Source organism: Hypanus sabinus, chromosome 4 (genome assembly GCF_030144855.1).
Source record: "Hypanus sabinus isolate sHypSab1 chromosome 4, sHypSab1.hap1, whole genome shotgun sequence".
Classification (NCBI taxonomy): domain Eukaryota; kingdom Metazoa; phylum Chordata; class Chondrichthyes; order Myliobatiformes; family Dasyatidae; genus Hypanus; species Hypanus sabinus.
Genome location: NC_082709.1, coordinates 177,830,913 through 177,858,406, shown reverse-complemented (window position 1 = coordinate 177,858,406; position 27,494 = coordinate 177,830,913).

Here is a 27,494-nt window from a genome sequence, read left to right as displayed (position 1 = left end):
TCAGGTACACATACATTTAATATGGTACATGCAATATCATGGACCATAGAGAGTTACAAGGTCAAGCTTTTAGCCCTTTGAATTTGCAAAGACCATCAGCCATCCACTTACATTAATCCTATTATTTCCCACCCATTCTCTCAACTCCTCCCAATGTCTACCATTGATCAACACATGAGGGGTAATTAAACTATCAATGTGAGAAGAAACCGGAGCACCATGTAGTGAAAGGGTAAATCTACAAAGTCCACACAAGTGGTACCTAAGGCAAGGATTGAACCCGGACCTCCAGTACTGTGAGACAGCAGCCTGCTAGCCATGCCATGTTGTCTGATCCAGATCAAAGACTCAAATTAGAAGGTACATTTATCATCAAAGCATGTATACAGAATACAACTCTGAAATTCATCTTCCTGCAGGTAGCCACAAAACTAAGAAACAATGTGGAACCTGTTCATAAAACATCAAACATCCAGCACGTGATTAAAAAAAAAACAAATTGTGCAAACAGCAAAAAGTGAGCAAACAACACATAGAATATCAAACATCAGGCCAGAAGACCAGGCGTGTTCAGGTTAATTCAGGTCAGCACCACCAAACTGGTCTAAAGTGAAGACTATGGCTCCACGGGACTAGAAGAGGCTGCAGAAGGTGGCAGACTCTGCCAGCTCCATTTGCACAGACCTCACAAAATTCTAGAGGAACTCAGCAACTTTAAGAGGTGGTGCCTCAAAAACACAGAATCCATCACCAAGGAGCCTCACCATAATGATGTATTATTATTCTGGAAAAGGATCCTTAATGATGGATGCTGCCTTCTTGGCACATGGTATATGTGACAATAATAAACCAATACCACACCTTCCCTCTTTCCGTTTCTATAATTTGGGAAGAAGTACATCCTTCCTGTGAATGTGTGGGTTTACTCCAGATGCTCCAGTTTCCTCCCACAGTCTGAAGATGTACCGGCCAGTAGATAAATTCGTCATTGTAAACTGTCCTGTGATTAGGCTGAGGTTAAGTAGGAGCAACGCACACAAAACGCTGGAGGAACTCGGCAAGTCAAGCAGCATCTGTGGAAATGGACAAACAGTTGACATTTCGGGCTGAGACACTTCTTGAGGTGGGTTGCAGGCAGCTCACTCAATGGGCTGGAAGGCCTGTTCCATGCTGTAGCTTTAAATAAATAAATAATACTATACTTCCTCCACCAGTGAAAGCATCCTCATGCTATCTACCCTGTCAAGCCCCCTCTATTATATGTTTAATAAAATGATTCAGTGTATCCCATTTTCATAATAGAGTATAAATCAGCACATAATACATAAATTTTAATATATCCTTCAATTTGAATCTAAAATGTTTCAATTCCAGCCCATTGTTCAAAACTCTAGAGAGCTTAGGAGAGTTTATATTCAATCTTTCCTTGTAAGAGAACCATTTCATTAGGACTTAATGAAGGACTTAGTTTTCTTTTCACTTGGTAGAAAATTGTGGAAACACAAATCAAGAGTGTATGTGATTTTCTTCCAGTTTAGTCTGCCTCTAATCTGGATTAAATTCTCCATGGGTGATCTCACCCTCCCCATACAGGGATTCCCGATCTTCGTACTCAGATCACAATAAAAATCAGGTTTAATGTCACTGACATATATTGTGAAACTTGTGGTCTTTGTGGCAGCAGTACAAGGTTGACATAGCCGGAGGTGGTAATGTGGACAACCTCTCACTACCTATAAAGTGCTTCCACGTGGCTTGCATCTCAAATAGCCTCTGTCAACCAAGTCCAACTCCCAGCCTTCACGTGATGGAGCTGTTCCTACCAACGAGAGAAGGGGCAAAGGCGGGTCTCTGGCGCCTCAAAGCCAGATGCTTGGGGCAGTTGGAGCTCGTTAGTCCTGGTTGACTGCCCACCTAGTAGAAAGAAAACTCGGATTTTAAAACCTCTGCTGCCTTGCAGCAACACCCAATCATGGGAAAGGCTATGGGAGTAAACCCTGAGAAGAAATCCGGAGCCAGAAACCTGTAGGCGGTCAATAGAGAGGACTTCATCAATCTATTGTCTGGCAACTCCTGCAGCCGAAGAGGCCACCATGTGTAACGATCTTCGTGCCAGTGGGTCCTGACCTCCGAGGCCGAGAGTGGGACTGTCTCCATGCTAAGGATTTTTCACTATAATATCTTTCATGCACAGGTCCTAGTGTTGTGCATCTTTGTCTCCTTTCTCTCTTCAAAAGTCCTACGGCGATGGGAGAGCAGCGAACCAACAGGTGGAGGTGACCACTGGGTTGCAGTTGCAAACATGCACGTAGGCGGCCCTTGGACAGATGGTCATTCTCCTCTGAACCCAGGGCAGTAGGGGAGTCCAGCAGCATCCAGGTGACTGGGCAGCCCTTTTTAGGACAGCGCTGCCCACCCGGTAATCAGGGAGGGGCCTAGAAAAGGTGGCCTAAACATCGCCTGCCTAGATCATCCGGCCAGCAAACCGTGACTGACGGATCACCCAATCATTGCGGTCGAAATCAAAATCAAAAGAAAAGGATTCAAAATTTAAGAGCATGGAATGTTCGCACCTTAATGGATAAGGAAAACACTGCAAGACCTGAAAGGTCTCATTAGTAAAGAACTTGCTCGCTACAACATTGACATCTCAGCAATGAGCGAAACCAGGGTTGCAGATGAGGGATCCATCACTGAGCTTGCCAGCGGCTACGACTTCTTCTGGAGAGGAAGGGCACAGAACGAAGACAGTATCCACGGAGCGGGCTTCGCCATAAGGAGTACCCTGATGAAACAGCTCCCCGATCTGCCTGTTGGCATCAGTGAAAGATTGATGAAGCTACGTCTGCCCCTCAGCCAAAATCGACATGCAACTATTAGTAGTGCTTATGCCCCCACCCTGACCAGCCCTACTGAAACCATAGAGCAGTTTTACACTGACCCTGACTCCATCCTGTGCTCAGTGCCGGCAGTGATAAGCTGATCTTGCTGGGAGATCTTAATGTCCAAGTTGGCCAAGACCACGATCAGTGAAGTGGAATGGAGTGCTCGGCAGACACAGAGTCGGGAAGATGAACAGCAATGGCCTTCTGCTTCTCAGAAAATGTGAAGAGTGTGACCTCACTGTCACGAATACAGTGTTCAGAATGGTCAACAAATTCAAGACAACATGGATGCACTCTAGATGGCAACAATGGCATCTGATCGATTATGTCATTATCCGTCAACGTGACATCTGAGATGTAGTCATCACACGAGCCATGCGAGGAGCAGAGTGTTGGATGGACACAGACTCCTCCGCAGCACCCTCAAGCTACACATCGTTCAATCTCACAAAAAGCAACTAAAGGCAGTACGGCCATCCTTTAACGCCTCCAAACTTCAGCACCCTCCGTGTCTACACGTATTTCAAAATACTCTTAAACAGAAACTATCAACAAACCCAATCCAGAAATAGAGCCACTTCAAAAATTTTATAACTGTAATGGCAAAATCAACCCGCAGAAAGCGCACCCACCAAGATTGGTTCAATGAGAATAGCACCATCACCGATGACCTACTCACCAAGAAGAACAAGGCATTCAAAGAATGGAAGGATGACCCGAACTCCATCTTCAAAAAGGACAGTTTCAAGTCCTATCAGGCACTCGCTCAAAGGGAAATCCGTATAATGCGCGACACACGGTGGAATAAGAAGGCAGATGAGGTTCAGCACTATGCTGATACAAACAACTCCAAGCAATTCTTCAACGCCATTAAGTCTGTCTTTGGTCCCTCAAAGTCAAGCTTTCTGCAGATGGATCCTCGCCTATCAAGGACAAAAAGGGCACCAACACCAGATGGAAGGAACACTTCAGTCAGCTCCTTAACCACCCCTCCACTGTCGACCAGTCAGTACTCGACTAGATTCCCCAGAGCCCAGTCCATGAGCACCTCAGCAAACACACCTCCCTGACCGAGGTCAGCACAGCCTGCAACAGATGAGCTGTGGCAAAGCACCAGGCAAGGATGGCATTCCCGCAGAACTGTTCAAAACCCTCAACCAGGAGTCACTCGAAGCATTCCAGGACATCCTGGTCAGTATCTGGGAAGAGGTCGTAATTCCACCCGACCTTCAGGATGCTGCAATAGTCGCCCTATACAAAAACAAAGGCCCGCGCACAGACTGTGGGAACTACCGGGGCATCTCCCTACTTTCCATCGCTGGCAAAATCCTGACTCGCGTCATCCTCAATAGACTTGTTTTAACAGTATCCAAAGGAAACCTCCCAGAATCGCAATGCGGCTTTCGGCCTAAACGCAGTACTGTGGATATAATCTACACTGTTAGACAAATGCAGGAGAAATGCCTGGAGCAGAACATGAACTTGTACTTTGTCTTCATTGATCTGAGTAAAGCGTTTGATACTGTCAACAGAGAAGCCTTGTGGATCATCCTCGGGAAACTTGGCTGCCCTCCAAAGTTCATCAACCTCATACGCCTCTTCCACGACAACATGACTGGAGAGACTCTGTCAGCTGATGAACCTAGCGAGAAATTTGACATCTCCAATGGTGTTAAACAGGTTCTGTGTACTTGCACCAGTACTTTTCAACCTTTTCTTCACTCAAGTACTAATGATTGCCGTCAAAGACCTAAACCTGGGCATTTATATCAAATACCACCTGGACGGGTCACTCTTTGACCTATGTTGCCTTGCAGCACACACAAAGACCCTCTGAAAGCTGTTCATAGAAGCGCTCTTTGCAGATGACTGCGCACTCATGGCGCACCAAGAGGACCACCTACCAACAATGGTCAGCAGATTCTCCGCCGCATCTAAATTGCTCGGCTTGACAATCAGCCTCGGTAAAACAGAGGTCCTCCTGCAGCCTGCACCTAACAGCACCCTGCCACAGCCATGCATCACCATCGATGACACACAACTACGGAACGTTGACAACTTTAAATACCTGGGGAGTACCATCTCCAGCGATGGTGCCCTTGATAAAGAAATCACGTCAAGGATCCAGAAAGCAAGCCAGGCACTCGGAAGGCTCCGGGTCAAAGTTCTGCAGCACAAAGACATTCGTCTCTCCACTAAGCTGAAGGTTTACAATGCTGTTGTCATCCTTCTGTATGGCTGTGAAACCTGGACAATGTATCGCATATATCTCAAACAGCTTGAACAATTTCACAATCGCGCTGTGCGATCAATCATGCAAATCCGCTGGTAAGACCGTATCTCCAACCTGACAGTCCTGGACCGAGCCAATTCCACAAGCATTGAAGCCAGGGTTTTGAAGGCTCAGCTCAGATGGACCAGCCATGTGATCCGCACGGATGAGTCCGGAATGCCGCGTCAGTTGTTCTACGGAGAACTGGAGCAGGGCAACCGTGCCCGAGATCGAGGTACAAGGACAACCTCAAGTCAAACCTTAAGTGGGCCAAACTCCAGCCCCGCGATCTCGAACACACTGCTGCTGACCGGTCCAAGTGGCGCAATCTATGATCCAAGGCAGCAAACAACTTCCAAGCCAACTGGCGCATGCAGCGCCTCAAGGCCAGTCGAGAAAGACACAGGAAGGTGTCCGCTCCTGCCCCAAAAGGCGGTGCTCCTTGCCCCATCTGCAACCTTATTTGTGCCTCGGACTTCGGCCTCAGAAGTCATATGCGTGCCCACAACGTTGATGGCGCAACACATCCGTCTTCCTCAGACTTGGAGAGACTACTGTTACAATGCAATACATAACAACCTTCAAGGATATCTTCAAGGAGCGGTGTCTCAGAAAGGAAACGTCCATTATTAAGGACCTCCAGCACCCAGGGCATGTTCTTTTCTCACTGTTACCATCAGGTAAGAGGTACAGAAGCCTGAAGGCACACACTCAGCGATTCGGTAACAGCTTCTTCCCTTCTGCCATCTGATACACTACCTCAGTTTTTTTACGTATACTGTATAAAGTATACCGAATAAGATATACTTATTTATTTATTTTTTTCTTCTATATTATTTATTGCATTGAACTGCTACTGCTAAGTTAACAAATTTCATGTCATTTGCCAGTGATAATAATAGAGAAAAACTGAATTACAGTAAATAAAATAAGTAATAATTAAATAAGTAGTTGAAAATAAAAAGTAGTGAGATAGTGTCCATGTGTTCAGAAATTGGAGGTTTGCCTTCCGTTGGCCACCCCTAATTACCTCTGTACTTCCTGCAAGACAACATCCAAATTTCTCTGTGGACCACCATTCACTGGTCACGTATTATTTTAATATTATTTATTTTTTCTATTCTTCTTGCTTCTTCAAGATCAAAGATGGCGGCGCGAAGCAGCTTGCAGCGGCCACTCCGAAGCTGATTATCTGTTATTTGTGAAGCGGGGTGCCGTGTGCAATCATAATCGGTTGAAAACGGACGTGGGAGCACACAGGAACATCTGGAAATCTCCAGGAAGACCTTTTTCATTGTTGCTGCTGCTGCTGTGAGGTCCGGGTCTCTGCTGGGAAGAACAGGCCCCCAGTCCCCGGGGTCGCGTTGTCGATTGCCGTTGGCGGGTCTGTCTTAGTACACTCGGCAGAGGATGGTGCTCGAAGAAGCTGTGCCAGAGGGGATGGTCGGAGGTTCACTGTGTGCTGCATCTGCGAGGCTGGGTTCGACAGAGCTTTCAGTGTGTGCTGCATCTGTAAGGCTAAGGCGGGCGGCGCCGTGGAAGTCCATAGCGGGGGTATTCCCTTCTGCCACCGGCTTGGGTTGACGAGTCAATCAGGACCCTGAGGACTTGTGAAAACTGTTTAATGGTTTCTTTCGAACTTATAGTCTTTTATCATCTTTGGACTATTTTTACCGTGCCCATGGTCTGTTTTTTATCAATTATGCTATTGTTTGCGCTGTTGTAACTGTATGTTGTAACTATGTGGTTTTGTGCAGGTCTTGTAGCTTTAGTTTTTGGTCTTGTTTGGTGGATTTGGAGCTCCTTTTCAGGGAATGCGCTAAGATGGTAGCATGATATTAATACGCAGCGGCCTCTCCGGACTCTGGATTGGGGATTGCCAAACATTATGTGGATTTTCTGGTGTAGTCTATTTTGTAATATGCTTTTGTGATATCATTCTGGGGGAACGTTGTCTCATTTTCTAACTGCGTTGCATTTGTGGTTTCTAAATGACAATAAACTGAATCTGAATCTGAAGTGTCACCTCTCTCCCTTCTACTCCAATTGCCTTTTGCTACTTGTTATTTAACCAGCTTTACACTCTGACTATGGGTTATAAACAGGTGTGGACAGGCTGTTTCTGTAGGTGGGAGAATATAGATTTTGTGGTAACTGTTTAAAAATAAGGACACCCATTTAGGATGGAGATGAAGCAATTCTTTTTTCTCTATTAACGGGGTAAGTCTTTGGAGTCTTTTCTTAAAGAGCATGAGAGGAGACTCTTTGAGTACTCAGCAAGTCAGGTAGCAGCTATGGAGAGGCACTGATGTAGGATCTCGGCCTGAAGCAGCAACTGTTTATCTCTCTCCATAGATGCTGCTTTTGTGTACATCATTCTGGATTTCCAGCATCTGCAGAATCTCTTGCATTTACATTAAGTTCAAGTCAAGTCACTTTCATTGTCATTTCGACCATAACTGCTGGTACAGTACATAGTAAAAATGAGACAACGTTTTTCAGGACCATGGTGGTACATGACACAGTACAAAATTTAGACAAAACAATGTAAAAAAACAACACAGAGAAAGCCACAGTAGACTACAGACCTACACAGGACCGCATAAAATGCATAAAAACAGTGCAAGCGTTACAATAAATAATAAACAGGACAATAGGGCAAGGTGTCAGTCCAGGCTTTGGGTATTGAGGAGTCTGATAGCTTGGGGGAAGAAACTGTTACATAGTCTGGTTGTGAGAGCCCGAATACTTCGGAGCCTTTTCCCAGACGGCAGGAGGGAGAAGAGATTGTATGAGGGGTGCATGGGGTCCTTCGTAATGCTGTTTCCTTTGTGGATTCAGCATGTAGTGTAAATGTCCGTGATGGCGGGAAGAGAGACCCCGATGATCTTCTCAGCTGACCTCACTATCCGCTGCAGGGTCTTGCGATCCAAGATGGTTGGCCTATTGACCTCATGATCTATATCACCACATTGCACTTTATTGTCGACCTGAAACGCACTTTTTCTATAACTGTAATACTTTATTATGCATTCTGTCACTGTCTTCCTTTGTGCTAACTCAATATATTGTCGTAAATGAAATGATCTGCATGGATGGCATGCAAAGCAAGTTTTTCCTCTGTATGTCAGTACATGTACAGTAATAAAACCCACTCCTGTTTCAGTTTCAACATAACAGGTTTCCAGCATCTACAGCATTTTATTTTTGGATTTCAGAGAACCATAAGTTTCATTAAAGAAATATCTAGGATGAGCTTAATGTGAGAGGGAGCTGAAGATGTTTAGAGTGGTTCAGACTACAGGCAACAGAAGGTACTTCGATCCACATGGACTGATTAAAATCCAGAATGCATAACAGAACAGAATTATAGAGTACCGTGGAGCTAAATAAATTTATAGAGAGGAATGTATATGGTGTGTTTGCACGAGTTACAGTCAGCTTCCTGTCAGCTTGAACCAGCCTGATCATTCTCCTCTGACTCTCTCATTAACAATGTGTTTACAGCATACATACTTTGTTTATAAATGTACTTTGATCTAATTGTTGCTGTTAAATGGGATTGTTAGGGGGTCTCAGAAACTACTGATCTCCTGGGATTTTGACACACAAATCTCAAGAGTTAACAGAGAATGGTGCAAAGGAATAAAAACCATCCAGTGAGCAGCAGTTCTGTGGGTGATTATTTTAAGACCATAAGACTTAAGAGCAGAATTAGGGCATTTGGCCCATTAGGTCTGTTCCACCATTTCATCATGGCTGATATGTTTTTCCTCAGCCCCATTCTCCTGCTCCGTATCCCTTCATGTCCTGAACAATCAAGAATCTATCAACCTCTGCCTTAAATATGCATTCAGACTTGGCTTTCACAGCTGCCTGTGACAAAGAACCCCACAAATTCACCACTCTGGTTAAAGATACTCCTCCTCATCTCCATTCTAAAAGATGTCGCTCTATATTGATGCTGTGTCCTCTGGTCTTAGACTCCTCCACTTTGGTAAGCATCCTCTCCACATGTGCTCAATCAAGGCCTTTCACCATTCGATAGCTTTCAATGAGGTCACCCTTTATTTTTCTGAATTTCAGTGAATACAGGCCCAGAGCCATCAAGCACTCTTCACATGACAAGCCATTCAAACCTAGAATCATTTTTGTGAACCTCCTTTGAACCCTCTCCAGTTTCAGCACATCCTTTCTAAAATAAGGGCCGCAGAACTGCTCATTATACTCCAAGTGAGCCCTTACCAGTGCTTTATAAAATCTCAACATTACATCCTTACTTTTATAGTCTAGTCCCCTTAAAATGAATGCTAATATTGCATTTGCCTTCCTCACCACAAACCCAACCTGCAAATTAACACTTAGGGAATCCTGTACAAGGTCTCCCAAATCCCTTTACGCTTCAGATTTTTGACCATACACTTCCCATCACTGTATTACATCTGCTACTTCTTTTCCCATTCTCCTAATCTGTCCAAGTCCTACTTCCTCAAAACCATCTGCTCCTCCACCGATCTCCATAACAAAGCCATCATTTCCATCATCCAAATCACTCACATATAAAATCAGTCCCAACACAGACCCCAGTGGACCACCACTAGTCACCGGCAGCCAACCAGAAAAGGCCCCCTTTATTCCCGCTTTTTGCTTCCTGCCAGTCAGTTTCTGCTTTATCCATGTTAGAATCTTCTTTGTAATACCAAGGGCTCATTGCTTGTTAAGCAGCCTCATGTGTAGAACCTTGTCAAATGCCTTCTAAAGAACCAAATACCCATCAAACTATTCTTTTGTCTATCCTGCTTGTCATTTCTTCAAAGACTTGCAACAGATTTGTCAGGCTAGAAATTCCCTTGAAAGAATCATGCTCACTATGGCCTAATTCATCATATGCCTCCAAGTACCCCCAAACCATGTCCTAAACAATTAACTCTAGCATCTTCCCAACTCCTAAGGTCAGACTAACCGGCCTAAAATTTCATTTCTTCTGTCTCTCTCCCTTCTGGAACAGTGGAGTGACATTTGCAAGGTTCCAGTCTTCTGGAAACATTCCAGGATCTTGTGATTCTTGGAAGATTATTGCAAGTGCCTCCACAATATCTTCAGCCACCTCTTTCAGAATTATCTGGTCCAGGTGACTTATTTACCTTCAGTCCTTCCTGTTTCCTAAGAAACTTTTCCCTATTAATGGCAACTTCACATACTTCAAGACCCCGGACTCCTGGAACTTCCACCACACAGCTAGTGTCTTCCACATTGAAGACTAATGCAAAATATTTATTTCATTCATCTACCATTTTCTGTGCCCCATTACTATCTCTCCAGCATCATTTTCCAGCAGTCCTACATCCACTTTCACACTATGTATTTGAAGAAATTGCTGGTATCCTCATTAATACTGTCTAGCTTACTTTCATATTCTATCTTTACCATCCTAATTACTTTTTGTTCCCTTCTGTTTGTATTTGAAAGCTCCCAATCCTCTACCTGCCCACTAATTTTTGCTCGATTATATGCCCTCTCTTTGGCTTTTATGTTGAATTTGACTTCTCTTGTTGCATTATCTTGCTTTCAGAATACTTTTCCAATCAATTCCGACCAAATTCTCTTTCATGCCTCTGTGATTCCCTTCACTCCACTTTCATAGTGATACATCCACCTTTAGCTTCCCCTTCTCAACTTTCTGTGTGAGTATGATCATATTATGATTACTTTCCCTGAAGGGTTCTTTACCTTAAACTCTAATCAGTTCCTGTTCATTGCCAAGCAACTAATCCAGCATAGCCGATCCCCTATTATGCTTAAACATGAGCTGCTCTTAAGAAGCCATCTTGTAGGAATTCTAGAAATTCCCCTGTTTGAATCTAGCACCAACCTGACTTTCCAAATCTGCCTGCATATTGAAATACCCCATGACTCCTGTAACATTGCCCTTTTGGCATGCATTTTTTGTCTCCTGTTGTAAATTGTAGACCACATCCTTACTACTGTTTGGGGGTCTGTATATAACTCCCATCAGGGAGTTTTTTACACTTGCAATTCCACAGCTCTATCAATGACAATTCCACACTTTCTGACCCTATATCTGTCATAAGTCAGGTGTTGAATCAGGACCCAGCTGCAGGACACAGACACCAGAGTCCCAGAAACAGGACAAGACGGAACCCAAGGACAGGATGGGATGCAGTCTAGGCAGAAGAAGCAGGACCAGGACGAAGGACTGGGAACAAGGAGCCTGGGGCGGACTCTGAGCCCGAGACTGGACAAGGACCCAGAACCTGGGTCTTGCCTCGGGCTTGGACCCCCAAACCCAGGCGAGGATGTGATGAGGCTTGGCTAGGGACTCGGGGCTTGAGGCTGGAGGCTGCAGGCTTGGAGCTTGGGGAACTCAGAGGCTGGAGCTAGGAGCAGACTAGGAACTGTACATCAACATGGAGCCAGGACATATCCTCCAACAAGCCAGGACTCATCTTTAACAGGACACTGGCATGAGACAGGGCAGTACACAGACAGAGCCTGGACATATCCTCCAACAAGCCAGGACTCATCTACAACTCCACACCAAGGTGGGGCAGGACCATCCATCAGGTAACAGAAGAACAGCCTGACCTACCCAACAGAGACAAAGACAAGACAAGACAGATCCCCCACAGGGCAACAGCAGAACAGCCAGACTTACCCCACAGGGGCAAGGACAGGACGAGACAAACACCAAGGAACAACAGACAGTTCCACCTCTGCATCAGAGTAGCTCTGAGTAGCCATTACAGCCGGCAGCCTTGGCTGGCTACAGAAGCAACCAGATCCTCCCTAGCTCAGAGTGGCTGACAGCCACCCAGCTGGCCCAGGAAACAGCTGAATCCATAGCACAATGACCACTCCAACTGCTACCAGCAAGGCTCCCAGAAGCCATGGTTCACCAACACAGCACCAAGGATGGCAAGAGTCCATTCTAGCCTTCCACCAGCCATCTGTGCCATGAGTATCTTGAGACAAGACAACAATAACAACACTCAATACCAGGGCCACTTATATTCCCAGTTCCAATATGAGCCTCAGGTGTTTCTAGTTAAGTCCAACCGCAACAAGGGACCGCTGGAAAACCCGGAGTCCAGAGTCCGCGGACCAGACCACGGACTTCAGACTGAACCACCACAATATCTCCTCTAATGATTTGATTTTATTTTTTACCAGCAGAACAACACCATCCCCTTTGACTTCCTGCCTGTCCTTATGATACAATATGTATTCCTGGACGTTAAGGTCCCAGGTAGAATCTGCTTTCAGCCATGATTCAGTGACTCCTACATCATCCCTGCTAATTTGTAACAGTGCGAGGAGCTCATCGATCTTATTCTGTATACTCTGCATATTCAGACATAACACCATTAGTCCTTTATGCACCTTTTTCCATTTTGTCCACCTTTTACATTGCAACACGTCCTGTTGACTGCAGTTCCCAGTGTACAATAACCACTCCACTTGCACCTGCTATTTTCATTGCCTGTGTCTAATCAAGTCAAGTCACTTTGTATTGTCATTTTGACCATAACTGCTGGTCCAGTACACAGTAAAAACGAGACATTTTTCAGGACCATGGTGTTACATGAACAATACAAACACTACATTGAACTATGTAAAACACTACAAAAAACTACACTAGCCTGCAGACCCACCCAGGACTGCATAAAGTACATAGAACAGTGCAGGCACTACAATAAATAATAAACAAGACAATAGGCACAGCAGAGGGCCGTAGGTTTGTAGTCCAATGGCTTGGGGGAAAATCTGTTACATAAATAAACAGCTGAATGGCGGCGTCCGAGATTCCGTCCGTTTCTATACTCCCGCCGAGTATTTTGTTGCCACAGATGTTGTCCCTCTTACTGCTTGGTTGCTCTTCAGCTCAGGGAAACAGCCACAAAACTCTGCCTTTAAAATCCTGATCAACCTCCTGATTAAAAGCTAACTCTTTTCACGCAGTCCTGGCATGGATTCTCCAACTCAGAGAAACTGTCTTGAAGCTTTGCTTTTATATCATGCACACAGACCTGACTGAAAGGTAGCTCTCTTTGCACATTGCTTCCTGCTGATTTGTCGCTCCTTAACTCAGAGAACTGGTGTGAAACTGAAATCTCAATCGCCCTCCTGATTAATAGGTAACTCTTTTTACGCAGCCCTGACATGGATTGTTCAACTTTATTATGTGTGTACATAATAAAGCACTGCAGTTCCCAGTGTGCAAGGTGGGCGGTTCACCCGGAAATGGAAGCAACGTTGGTGAGTGTGGTTGCACGCACTCGTGTTGAGTTGAAACTATGACTGGAGTGCTCTGTAAATAGATATGTTTGATTTTTTTTTTACAAATGCTGTTTGTCTTTATGAAGAACAAACATAACAGATGAAAGTGTTGTTAATGAGAGAGGTCGGAAGAGAATGGTCAAACTGCTTCATGCTGACAGAAAGGCGACAACAACTCAAATAATCATACGTTACATCAGTGGTGTGCAGAAGAGCATTTCAGAACACATAATATGTTGAACCTTGAAGTGGATGGGTCACAGCATCAGAAGACCATGAACATACACTCAGTGGCTATTTTATTAGGTACAGGAGGTATCTGATAAAGTGGCCATGAAATTTTTGTCCCTCCTTTCTCTGCCTGTTCACGTGGCTGTCTAAATGCCTCCTAAAGACTGGGTTTCTATTTGCCTCCACCATTTCCCCTGGCAGGACATTCTAGCCAACAACCTCTCTCTGTCTGAAAAAGTCTTGCCTCATTTAAGGTTATTTGAGAACCTTAAAATAACTTTGAGGTATTTAATTATCTAAGAGTTGTTCAATTAATCACTTAAAAGCTCTTTTGAACTTACCCCCTCACTTCATGACTGTACTTTCTAGTTCTTGACATTCCCACTTTGAGAAATAGAGTGTGTATGTGTGTATGTATGTGCGCGTTCATCATGAGCGATGAGGACCATCGATGTCCTAGAGTGGCTGTGTTTGTTATTTGTGTGTTCCAAGGTGACTGATGGGTCTAGGAAATACTTCCCACACGTGGGGCAAGTGTGTGAAGGTCCTGTAGCTGAGGTGACTGCTGCTCATTCTTTCTGCTGTTGTTTCCTTTTCGCTTCAGTGTTGTGATTCTTTCCACCTTCACAGAGAAGGCTGTGCCAGGATCAGCGATTCAAGGCTGCACGTTCCCAGCAAGAGTGATCGATCTCAAGGGCCATGAACAAACCCTTGAGTGTGTCTTTGAATCGTTTTTGTTGACCATCAGGAGAGTGCTTCCCTGTGGATTGTTCCCCAAAGAACAGCTGCTTGGGGATCTGATATGACATCCTGACAATGTGGCCTGCCCAACTGACTTGATACTTCGTCAGCAATGTATGGTGAGCATGTCTGCTGCACACGGCCGTTCCATGTCAGGAATTCTGTCTTGCCAATTGACTTTCATGATCTTCCGTAGGCATGACAAGTGGAAGTGGTTCAGTCTACGTGCATGTCTCATGTACACAGTCCACATTGCACAGATGTAGAGGAGTGGTGGGTATGACGACAGCAGTAGACTTTCAGCTTAGTCTCAGAGTAAGTCCCCTTTGCCCCCAGACAGTTGTCACATAGTCTCCCAAAATTGGCACTAGCCTTGGCAATCCTTATCTTCAATGTGAACCACTCTTGAGAGGGTGCGGCCAAGATTTGTGAACTTGTCGACTGCCTGGAGCTGCTGGCCGTTCACCACATAGAGTGGATCTGAGGATGCCTGGTGCATGACTTCTGTCTTCTTGCTGCTGATGGTGAGGCCAAAGTTGGCACATACAGTAGAAAATTTATTGATGATGTCCTGCAAGTCAGACTTGGAGCTTGTGTTGAGAGCACAGTTGTCAGCGAATAAGAAGTCTCTAAGCCCCATCTCTTTGACCTTAGTAAAAGCTTGAAGCCCGTACCGGTTGAACAGCTTGCCATCCATTCTGTATTTGATTTGGATTCCTGGATCGATAACCCGAAAGTCAACCGCACTGAACATCATGCTGAAGAGGGTTGGTGCCAGCATGCATCCCTGCTTGACCCTCTTTGTGACTGAGAAAGCAACAGAACAGTCACCATCATCGAGCACACAGGCTGACATCCCATTATGAAACTGCTTGACCATGGTGATGAATCTTCCAGAGCAACCATACTTTGCCATGATCTTCCATAATCCCTCTTGGCTCATGATGTCAAAGGCCTTGGTAAGATCGACAAAGGTGGTGGAGAGCTGTTCGGTCTGCTCCAGGTATTTCTCCTACATTGTCACGCAGCAAAGATCATGTCGATAGTTCCTCTTCCTTTCCTGAAGCCGCACTGACATTCCATGTTCCAGATGAGCATTTAGCCTATCTAGTAGGATTCTGGCTAAGATTTTCCCAGCTACTGAGAACAGAGATGCCTCTGTGGTTGTCACATGTTTGACAGTTTCCCTTGCTCTTGTACAGGTATACAATGGATGTATTTCATTTCTTGCAGAACCTGAGCGTTCTCCCAGAACGACTGGAAGAGCTCTGTCAGTTTGCTCATGACAAGTGGACCACCTGTTTTGTAAACCTCCACTGGCAAAGGATACTTGCTCCATTTGACAGCTGGCCTAATCCTTTCTTGACTTCCTCCTCTTGGGGAAGAGTATCCATCTTATGTTTGAAACCTATTTGATAGAGACATCAATTCCTTCCTCATTTATGGTTCATGGTCAATTCAAAAGAGATTCAAAATAGTTTGCCCATCTGTTCAGATTCTTGGTCTTCTTAGGTGATGAGTGTGGTACCATCTGCACTTAGGAGGACAAGATCCCAGAAGACTGAGGGCTAAGCAGTGCTTTGATAGCATCAAAAATCTCTTCGAGTAATGTCTAATGGTGTAGCTCTGAATCTCCTCAGCCTTCTTGCAGAGCCAAAAGTCTTGCATCTTTCTGAGTTTAGCTTGAACTACTCTGCACGTAATGGCAAATGCTGTCTTCTGAAAGGCTCTGTGTAGCCTGAGCTTTTCCTGTAGGAGAGCTTTTATCTCCTCAGCATGCATATCTACCCAGTCTTGGTTTTTCTTTGTTGTATGGCCAAAGACCTCAAAGAAGGCAGAGGGAACACAATCTCTGAAAACACCCAGTCTTATTCAACATCCCCTCCAAGATGAACATCGCTGAGCTGTGACTGGAGTCTTTTAACCAGGTGGTCTTCAGTAGTAGCTTGCTGACATTGAGATTGTTGGTTAATTTCCTTGCCTGAGTACATTGTTTGGGTTGGATGTAGATATTAGGTCTGGAAACAATCAGATGGTAGTCTGTCCAGCAGTCTATGCCACACATGGCTTTGGTCACTCTGACATATTGGCTGTCACATCTTCTGGTGTTGATGTAGTCAATCAGATACCAATGTTTAGAGCAGGGATGCATCCAAGACATCTTGTTATGGTTTGGTAGGCAGAAGACCATGTTTTTGATGATCAGATCATGCTTTCAGAAGAAGCAGGCTGTCACTGTTGCATTTGCCTACCCCATAGTGTCCTTGGACTCCATTGTGGTCTCTACCCACTCAAGTGTTGAAATCTCCATGGACAAGGAAATTGTCTGACCTTGGTACAGTGCAATCAGGGAATCAGCCTCTCCGTAGAGCTTGTCTTTGTGGCTTCCTCTGGCTGGTCTTTACATTTGTTCCTCAATGGTAGTTGCACAGTCATTAGTCAATTATTGAATTTGTTTGGTAGACTGATAAACTTTCAGACCAAGATGGTTGAACTATCTTGGAAGATATGACAGGTCTTCACACCAGAGGTACTACCCTTCCCTGACACCCCATAGTGGATTCACTATCTACCCTCTCTATGACTCTCATTGCTTCTATAAACTTCCATTGGGTCACCCTTCTCAGCTTCTGGCACTCCAGAGTAAGCAATTAAAGGCTGTGAAACCTCTCCTTACACATAATAATGTGTAATACATTCTGATGGAACTCTTCTGCACTCTTTCCAAAGCCTCCACATCATTCTTGTAATACAGTGAGTGAAACTGCCCACTGTACTCTAAATGCAGCCTAAACATTTCAACGTGACTTGTTGGCTTTCACACTCAGTGACCCCAATAGTAATGGATGTGGAGAAGATATTTCCTATGGTGGGGTAAGCAGAGTTAGAGGGCACAGCCTCAACATTGAGGGGCAACCTTTTAGACAAGAGGTAAGAAAGGATTTTTTAGCCAGAGAGTAAAAATCTGTGGAATGCTCTGTCACAGACCATGATGGAGGCCAAGTCTATGCATATACTTAAGGCAGAAGTTGATTGTTTCCTGATTGGTCAAGGCATCAAAAGATATGGTGAGAAGGCAGGTGTATGGGCTTGAGTGGGATCTGGGATCAGCCATAATGGAATATCAGAGCAGTCTTGATGGGCTGAATGGCCTAATTCTATTTCTATGCCTTATGATCTAATAAAGATAAGTATTCCAGATGGCTTCTTTACTACCCTATTTCACTGTGTTGCCACGTTCATAGAGAAATGGACTTTCACTCCAAGATTCCTCTGTACATCAATGCCCTTAAGTGTCTTGCCCTTTACTCTATGTGGTCCTTATGCATGTGACTTACATTTATAACACTTTACATTTGAGCAGATTGAAATCAGACCGATATTTAGATCATAAGAAATTAAAACATAGGAACAGAATTAGGCCATCTGGTCCATCGAGTCTGCTCCACTATTCCATCTTGGCTGATTTATTAACCCTCTCAACACCATTCTCTTGCCTTCTCCCCATAACCTTCAACATCCTGATTGATCAAAAACCTATCAAACTCTGACTTAAGTATACCCAATGACTTGGGCTGCACAGATGTCTGTGGCACTGAATTCCAGGGATTCGCCACTATCTGGCTAAAGAAATATTTCTTCATCTCTCTTCTAAGTGGACAATGCTCAATTCCAAGGCTGTGCCCTCTGGTCCTAGACTACTCTACTATAGAAAGCACCCTGTCCACATCCACTCTATCTAGGCCTTTCAATATTTGTAACGTTTCAATGAGATCTCCCGTCATTCTTCTAAACAGTGCAAATACTCCTCATACTCCTCAGCAACTTTAGCAACTCCAATTTTTGAATTTTCTCTCATTTACAGAATAATCCATGCATTTATTCCTTCCGCCAAAATGCATGAAAATGCACTTTTCTACACTATGTTCCATCTGTCACTTTTTTACTCCAATCTGTCTGTCCTTCTGCAGCCATCCTGATTCCTCAACACTACCTGCCCCACCATATGTCCACATATTGTCTGCAAAAGTGGCCACAAAGCCATCAATTTCTTCAACCAAATCAGTTTTAGAATGTGAAAAGAAGCAGTCCCAATATCATCCCTTGCAGCACACCATTAGTCACTGGCAGCAGAGCAGAAAAGACCCCAATTATTTCCACTTTTTGCCTCCTGCCAGTCAGCAATCCTCTATACATGCTGATCTCTTTCTTGTCATGCTGTTTCTCAACTTTACCCTCAAGGATTCTACATGTTCCAATCCTATGTCACCTTTTTCTAAGGTGAGCGCCTCCGTCTGTGCTTGCCCAAGCATTAACGTATTTCTAGCTTTTATGTATCCTGCTGAAACCTTGGGCAATCCTTTTTGCTGTTCACAACTTAACCAATTTTTTAAGTCTCCTTCCCAACTTAGTAATCAGCCTGTCTACATTTCCTTCATCAGCACCAACAACAATAGATACATCACTGACCCTTGGTGAACACTGAAAGTCACAGAACACCGGTCAGGATAACACCACTCTATCAATACTCTTTGTCTTCTATGGGCAAGATAGTTAACAAATCTCCATGGATCTTTTGTGCTTCTGGATCAACCTATCATCGGGACCAAATCTGTGTTTTTGTTTTACATGTTCTTCCCTGTTCTCATTATAGTTATAATCTTCACTGAAATTTTCTATGAATATACCCTGAACAGACAAATCATGTCTTGTTCTCATTGCTACCATCAGGAAGGAAGTACAGAAGCCTGAAAGCACACACTCCACGATTCAGGAACAGCTTCTTCCCTTTTGCCATACGATTTCTGAATGGACATTAACTCACTACTTTTTTATTTCTATTTTTGCACCACTTATTATTATATATGTATGTACTTACTGTAATCAACGTTTTTTTTGTCATTATGTATTACATTGAACCTGCCTCATAGACAATAATGCTAGTGATCTTAAACCAGATTCTGATTCTGATTAGGTTATAAGAAGGCATAGGAGCAGAATTAGGACATTTGGCCAATCAAGTCTATTCCCCCATTCCATCATGGTTGATTTATTATCCTTCTCAACCCTATTCTCGATAACCTTTTGAGGCTGTTACTAATCAAGAACCTTTCAAGCTCTGCTTTAGATACACCACTGGTTGTGGTCACGTCTCCAGCTCCAAGCCTGGACCCTCAGCTCAGAAGGGAAGGAGGGAAAAGAGGAGAGCGGTAGTGATAGGGGATTCAATAGTTAGGGGGACAGATAAGAGGTTCTGAGGGAGAGATTGAGAATCCTGGATGGTCAGTTGTCTCCCTGGTGCCAGGGTCCATGATATCTCGAATCGCGTTCTAGGTATTCTCAGAAGGGAGAGTGGGCAGCCAGATGTTGTGGTCCATGATGTGGATAGGAAGAAGGAGCATGTCCTGCAAAGAGAGTTTAGAGAGTTAGGTGCAGACAGGACCTTCAGGGTTGCTACCCATGCCACATGCTAGTGAGGCTAGAAACAGGAAGATAATGCAGCTAAATAAGTGGCTAAGGAGATGGTGCAGGAAGGAGGGCTTCATGTTTCTGGACAATTGGGCTTTGTTCCAGGGAAGGTGGGACCTGAAAAGGAGGAGGGACATTAACGGAAGTTAGTGAAGTCAATGTTCATGCCATCAGGTTGGAGGCTGCCCATCAATGTTCTCTACCTTCCATTAATGCCCCTCCTCCCCTTCTTACCCCATCCCTGATATATTTAGTTTTTCCACCCACCCCTTTTTTTTCTCTCTCTCTCTGCCCATCACTCTGCCTGTTCTCCATCTCCCTCTGGTGCTCCCCTCCTATTTCTTTCTCCCTAGGCCTCCCATTCCCTGATCCTTTCCCTTCTCCAGCTCTGTATCTCTGAGAAAGGATCCAGGAAGAGTGGATTGGGATAAGTTGTTTTCTGGCAAGGATGTGTTCAGTAAGTGGAAGGCCTTCAAAGGCGAAATTTTGAGAGTGCAGAGTTTGCATGTTCCTGCCAGGATTAAAGGCAAAGTTAACAGGCATAGAGAACCTTGATTTCAAGAGATATTGGTGTTCTGGTTAAGAAAAAGAAAGAGGTGTATAGCAGGTATAGGCAACAAAGAACAAATCAGGTACTTGAAGAGTATAGAAAATGTAAGAAAATACTAAAGAAAGAAATCAGGAAGGCAAAAAGAAGACATGAGGTTGCTTTGGCAGATAATGTGAAGGTAAGCTCGAAGGGTTTCTACAAGTATATTAAGAGTAAAGGGATAGTAAGGGACAAAATTGGTCTTCTAGAAGATCAGAAGATCTGTGTGGAGTCTCATGAGATGGGGGAGATCTTAACCAGTTTTTTTGCATCAGTATTTACTCAGGAAACTGGCATAGTGTATATGGAAGGAAGGGAAACAAGCAGTAGTGTCATGGAACATATAGAGATTAAAGAGGAGGAGGAGCTTGCTGTCTTACAGCAAAAGTAGATACAGGTAGGTAAATCCCCCGGGCCTGACATGATATTTCCTCAGACCTTGAGAGAGACTAGTGTAGAAATTGCAGGGGCCCTGGCAGATATATTTAAAATGTCCTTAGCAATGGGTGCGGTGCCGGAGGATTGGAGGGTAGCTCATGTTGTTCCGTTGTTTAAAATAGTCTCCAAAAGTAAACCAGGTAATTACAGGCCAGTGAGCCTGAGATCAGTAGTAAGTAAATTATTGGAAGGTGTTCTGAGAGATCAGATATACAAGTATTTGGACAGCCAAGGGCTGATTAAGGATAGTCAGCATGGCTTTGTGCGTGGGAGATCATGATTAACAAATCTTGTAGAGTGCTTCGAGGAGGTTACCAAGAAAGTAGATGAAGGAAAGGCTGTGGATGTTTCCTACATGGACATTAGTAAGGCCTTTGACAAGGTCCCATATGGGAGGTTAGTTCAGAAGGTTCAGACATTAGGTATCCATGGAGAGGTAGTAAACTAGATTCGAAATTGGCTGTGTGGGAAAAGACGGAGAGTGGTAGTTGATGATTGCTTCTCAGACTGGCCTGTGACTAGTGGTGTGCCTCAGGGATCTGTGCTGGGACCATTGTTGTTTGTTGTCTATATCAATGATCTAGATAATAATGTGGTGAATTGGATCAGCAACTTTGCTGATGACAATAAGATTGGAGGCGTTGTGAACAGCGAAGAAGGCTTTCAAAGCTTGCAGAGGAATCTGGACCAACTGGAAAAATAGGCCAGAAAATGGCAGATGGAATTTAATGCAGATAAGTGTGAGGTGTTGCATTGTGGAAGAACAAATCAAGGTAGGGCATACACAGCAAATGGTAGGACACTGAGTAGTGTTTGGCACATGGCCTAGTGGATAAGGCATCGGTCTAGTGATCTAAAGGTTACTGGTTCGAGCCTCAGCTAAGGCAGCGTGTTGTGTCGTGTCCCTGAGCAAGGCACTTAACCACACATTGCTCTGCACACCGGTGCCCAGCTGTATGGATCCCAGTGCCCTTCCCTTGGACAACATCGGTGGCATGGAGAGGGGTAGTTGCTGCATGGGCAACTGCTGGTTGCAGCCCTGCCTTACAACCCTGCCCAGGCCTGCACCCTGGAAAACTCATGAGACTCATGGATGCCTATTTACTGAGGAGTGCAGAGGAGCAAAGGGATCTGGGAGTTCAGATACATAATTCCTTGAAAGTGGCATCACAGGTAGACAGGGTTGTAAAGAAGGCTTATGGCACCCTGAGATTCATAAATCAAACTATTGAGCATAGGGGTTGGGGTGTTATGGTGAGGTTGTATAAGACATTGGTGAGGCCAACTTTGTATACAGTTGTATACAGTTCTGGTCACCTAACTATAGATTTACTAGATTGAAAGAGTACAGAGAACATTTACTAGGATGTTGCCAGGTCTTCAGGAGTTGAGTTACAGGGAAAGATTGAACAGGTTAGGACTTTATTCCTTGGAGCGTAGAAGAATGAGGGGGGATTTAATAGAGGTTTACAAAATTATGAGGGGTATAGACAGAGTAAATGGGAGTAGGCTCTTTCCATTTAAATTAGGAGAGATAAATACGAGAGGACATGGCTTTCGGGTGAAAGGGGAAAGGTTTAGGGGGAACATTAGGGGGAACTTCTTCACCCACAGAGTGGTGGGAGTGTGGAATGAGCTGTCATCTGATGTGGTAAATGCGGGCTCACTCTTAAGTTTTAAGAATAAATTGAATAGATACATGGATGGGAGAGGTCTGGAGGGTTATGGACTGGGTGCAGGTCAATGGGACTAGTGGAATAAAGTTTTAGCACAGACTAGATGGGCCAAACGGCCTGTTTTCCTGTGATGTAGTGTTCTATGGTTCCAATAACTTGGCCTCAAAGCCGTTGTGGCAATGAATTCCACAGATTCCCAATCCTCTGGCTAATGAAAATCCTCCCTCATCTCTGTTCTAAAAGGATGCCCCTGTATTCTGGGGTTGTGTTACCTGTCCTAGACTCTGCCACTATGGAACATATCCTCTCCATGTCCATTCTATCAAAACCTTTTTGTTTGATAGATTTTAATGATATTTCTCCTCATTTTTCAATGCATTCCAAGACTTGGCTAGGAAGGTTTGCAACTGATGTATCTGAAAGATTCAATCTTGTTTGTAACTAATTTTGAAAGATATATTTACCACATATGCAAAGTGATACTCTGCCAGCAAATAAGGATTGCTGGATGACACAGACACTGCTATTTGCAATTACTGCAGTTCTTAATGTAACATTTTCCTTTGAAGTTTATCATGCGGTGTGTTCTTAAATGAATAATTTCATTTAATTATCTGAAGAATAGGTCTCTCTCCAGACTTTCTGGAGCCCAAGTAATTAGGAATTCACAAAGTAATGTAATTTGTTGATGTCAAATAAAACTATGCAAGCAAAAGTTCAGAGGGAGAAAGGACAGTTACCAGTTATGCAATGCACTTTCAAGTTAATTGAGACGTTTTAAAAAATATATATACTTTCTGTGAAGCAGTTATAGTGCCTATCAGGGAAGCTGTCATTTCAGCAGAGCCTGATCCTAATTAATTGGAGTTACTTTACAATATTCTGCTGTTTGCAAAAGTCAGGTTTCCAGCAACGAAACATGGGTCTGACGCTTCCAGGGACAGATGGGAAAGAAGGAAAATAATGTGATCGTGTAGAAGAGAGAACTTACTTCAAGTAACAAAACTGAATGAGGGAAGAAGTCAAGAAGAGACTGCGATGGAATCAGCAAAGAAGCAAAGGATGGAGACAAATAAAATTGAAGATTCATTTGTTTTCTATTACTGTAGAGTGGCAGAGTAGAGATGTGTCTCTACCAAAGGAGGTGTAAGGTGCTCCTTCCCTCCGCAAGCCTGCAGGTCACCCTCGGGTGAGGTGTAGCTCCTGTTTAACTCCCTAATCAGGTTCAAATGAAGCCATGGAAGCACGCGGTGGACGGCCATACGAGCGGCTGGTGCATGCCACAAGTCCTGGTTATGCGTCCACTGACACCTGCAAGAAAATCTCCGAACAGTATTGATAGTGACTGGGGTCACCCACTTTATAAAGACACTGCCAAGAAGAAGGCAATGGCAAACAATTTCTGTGGAAAAATTAGCCAAGAACAATCATGGTCAATGATAATACCATGAATGCTCACATCATATGACATTACATATAATAATGATGATTACAATTTCTGTTGAATTCACTGATGGTTGAAGGTTCAGACAGACAGACATACTTTATTGACCCCGAGGGAAATTGGATTTCATTACAGCCGCACCAACCAAGAATAGTGAAGAAATATAGCAATATAAAACCATAAATAATTAAATAATAAGTTAATCATGCCAAGTGGAAATAAGTCCAGGACCAGCCTATTGGCACAGGCTGTCTGATACTCCAAGGGAGGAGTTGTAAAGTTTGATGGCCACAGGCAGGAATGACTTCCTATGACGCTCAGTGTTACATCTCGGTGGAATGAGTCTCCAGCTGAATGTACTCCTGTGCCTAACCAGTACATTATGGAGTGGATGGGAGTCATTGTCCAAGATGGCATACAACTTGGACAGCATCCTCTTTTCAGACACCACTGTCAGGTGGTCCAGTTCCACCCCCACAACATCACTGGCCTTACGAATACGTTTGTTGATTCTGTTGGTGTCTGCTACCCTCAGCCTGCTGCCCCAGCACACAACAGCAAACATGATAGCACTGGCCACCACAACCTTGTAGAACATCCTCAGCATCATCTGGCAGATGTTAAAGGACCTCAGTCTCCTCAGGAAATAGAGAGGGCTCTGACCCTTCTTGTAGACAGTCTCAGTGTTCTTTGACCAGTCCAGTTTATTGTCCATTCATATCCCCAGGTATTTGTAATCCTCCACCATGTCCACACTGACCCCTTGGATGGAAACAGGGGTCACCGGTGCTTTAGCCCTCCTCAGGTCCACCACCAGCTCCTTAGTCTTTTTCACATTAAGCTGCAGATGATTCTGCTCACACCATGTGACAAAGTTTCCCACCGTCATCCTATACTCAGCCTCATCTCCCTTGCTGATACATCCAACTATGGCAGAGTCATCAGAAAACTTCTGAAGATGGCAAGACTCTGTGCTGTAGCTGAAGACAGAGAGTAGTTGGTGAAGAGAAAGGGAGACAGGACAGTCCCCTGTGGAGCCCCAGTGCTGCTGACCACTCTGTCTGACACACAGTGTTGCAAGCGCACGTACTGTGGTCTGCCAGTCAGGTAATCAATAATCCATGACACCAGGGAAGCATCCACCTGCATCACTGTCAGCTTCTCACCCAGCAGAGCAGGGCGGATGGTGTTGAATGCACTGGAGAAGTCAAAAAACATGACCCTCACAGTGCTCGCCGGCTTGTCCAGGTGGGCGTAGACACAGTTCAGCAGGTAGACGATGACATCCTCAATTCCTAGTCGGGGCTGGTAGGCGAACTGGAGAAACAGTTATTACCTTTCAAACATCATGCTCCTGAACCGGTCTTGATCACATCACTCAGATCAACACTGAATTGATTCCACAACTTATGGACTCAAATTCAAGGTCTCTACAACTCATGTTCTCAGTATTATTTAGTTACTACTTTATTATTATTTTAAAAAATTGCTGATGACACAAAGGTTAGGGGTGTTGTGGATAGTCTGGAGGGTTATCAAAGGTTACAGCGGGACATCAGTAGCATGCGGAACTGGGCTGAGAATTGGCAGATGGACTTAACCCAGCTAAGTGTGTAGTGGTTCTTTTTGTTAGATCAAATTTAAAGACAGAATATAATATTAATGGTAAGTCTCTTGACAGTGTGGAATATCTGAGAGATCTTGGGGTCCATGTCGATAGGACACTGAAAGCTGCTGCACAGGTTGACAGTGTTGTTATGAAGGCGTATGGTGTGTTGCCATTCAGCAATCGTGGGATTGAGTTCAACAGCAGAGAGATAATGGTACAACTATATAAGACCTTGGTCAGACACCATTTGGAGTACTGTGTTCAGTTCTGGTCACCTCACTACATGAAAGGCGTGGATACCAAAGAGAGAGTGCAGAGGAGATTTACAAGGATGTTGCCTGGATTGGAGGGTGTACCTTATGAGTGAACTTGGCCTTTACTCCTTGGAGCAACAGAAGGTGAGAGGTGACCTGATAGAAGTGTATAAGATGATGAGAGGCATTGATCATGTGGATTGGCCAGAGGCTTTTTCCCAGGGCTGAGATGGCTAACATGAGGGGACATAGTTTTAAGGTGCTTGGAAATAGACACTAAGGAGATGTCAGGGTTAAGTTTTTCACACAGAGTGGTGGTGGCAAGGAATGCACTGCCAGCGCTGGTGGTGGAAGTGGATACAATAGGGTCTTTTAACAGCCTCTTAGATAGGTACATGGAACTTAGAAAAGTTATGCACTAGGGAAATTCTAGGCAGTCTCTGGAGTGGGTTACATGGCCGACATAACATTGTGTGCTGAAAGCCCTGTAATGTGCTGTAGATTTCTATGTTCTATGTTAAAAGTAAAAGGGTCGGCAAATAATGTAGCAAAAATCAGTGGGATGACAGGTGATTGAGAAGCTTTTAAAAACTAACAAAAGGCAACTATAAAGGTCATAAAGGGAGATAGACAATAATATAAAAGATGATACAAAAAATTTCTTTCAGAGATGCAAAGAGTAAAACAGAAATGAAAATGGATATTGGACCGTAGGAAAATGATGCTGGAGAGGTAATAATGAGGGAGAAGGAAATGGCAGAAGATCTTAATAAATATTTTGCGCCATTCGTCATTGTGGAAGACACCTTCAGAAAACCAGAAATGCCAGAGTGTCAGGGAGCAGTGGTAAGTGCCGTTGCTATTACTAAGAAGAAGGTGCTTCGGAAGCTGAAGTGCCTTATGTAGCTGAAGAGATCGTGGGGGCATTAGTAATGACCTTTCAAGAATAACTAGATTTTGGAAAGGTTCTGGAAGACTGGAAAAGTGCAAATACCACTCCACTCTTCAAGTAGGGAGAGAGACAGAAGAAAGGAAATTATATTTCAGTTAGCTCGACTTCAGTGATTGCAAAGATGTTGAAGTTTATTATTAAGGATGAGGTTTTGGGGTACTTGAAGGAACATGAGAAAATAGGTCGAGGTCAGCATGGTTTCCTTCGGGGGAAATCTTGCCTGACATACCTGTTGGAAGTTTTTGATGAAATAGCAGGCAAGATAGACCAAGGAGAATCTGTGGATGTTTATTTGGATTTGTGCTGCTTAACAAAGATGAGCCTATGCTGTTATGGGAAAGGGACTAGAATGGATAAAGGATTAGCTGACTGGCAGAAAGCAAAGAGTGGGAATAAGTAGGGCTTTTTTCTGTTCGGCTGCTGGTGTCTAGTCATGTGCCACAGGGGTTGGTGTCATGACTGCTTCGTTTCACATTGTATGTCAATTTTTGGATGAAGGAATTGATGGCTTTGAGGTCAAGTTTGCGGATGATATGAAAATCGGTGGAGGGGCATGTAGTGTTGAGGAAGCAGTGTGTCTGCAGAAGGACTTAAAAAGGTTGAGGGAACGGACAACAAAGAGGTAGATGGAATATA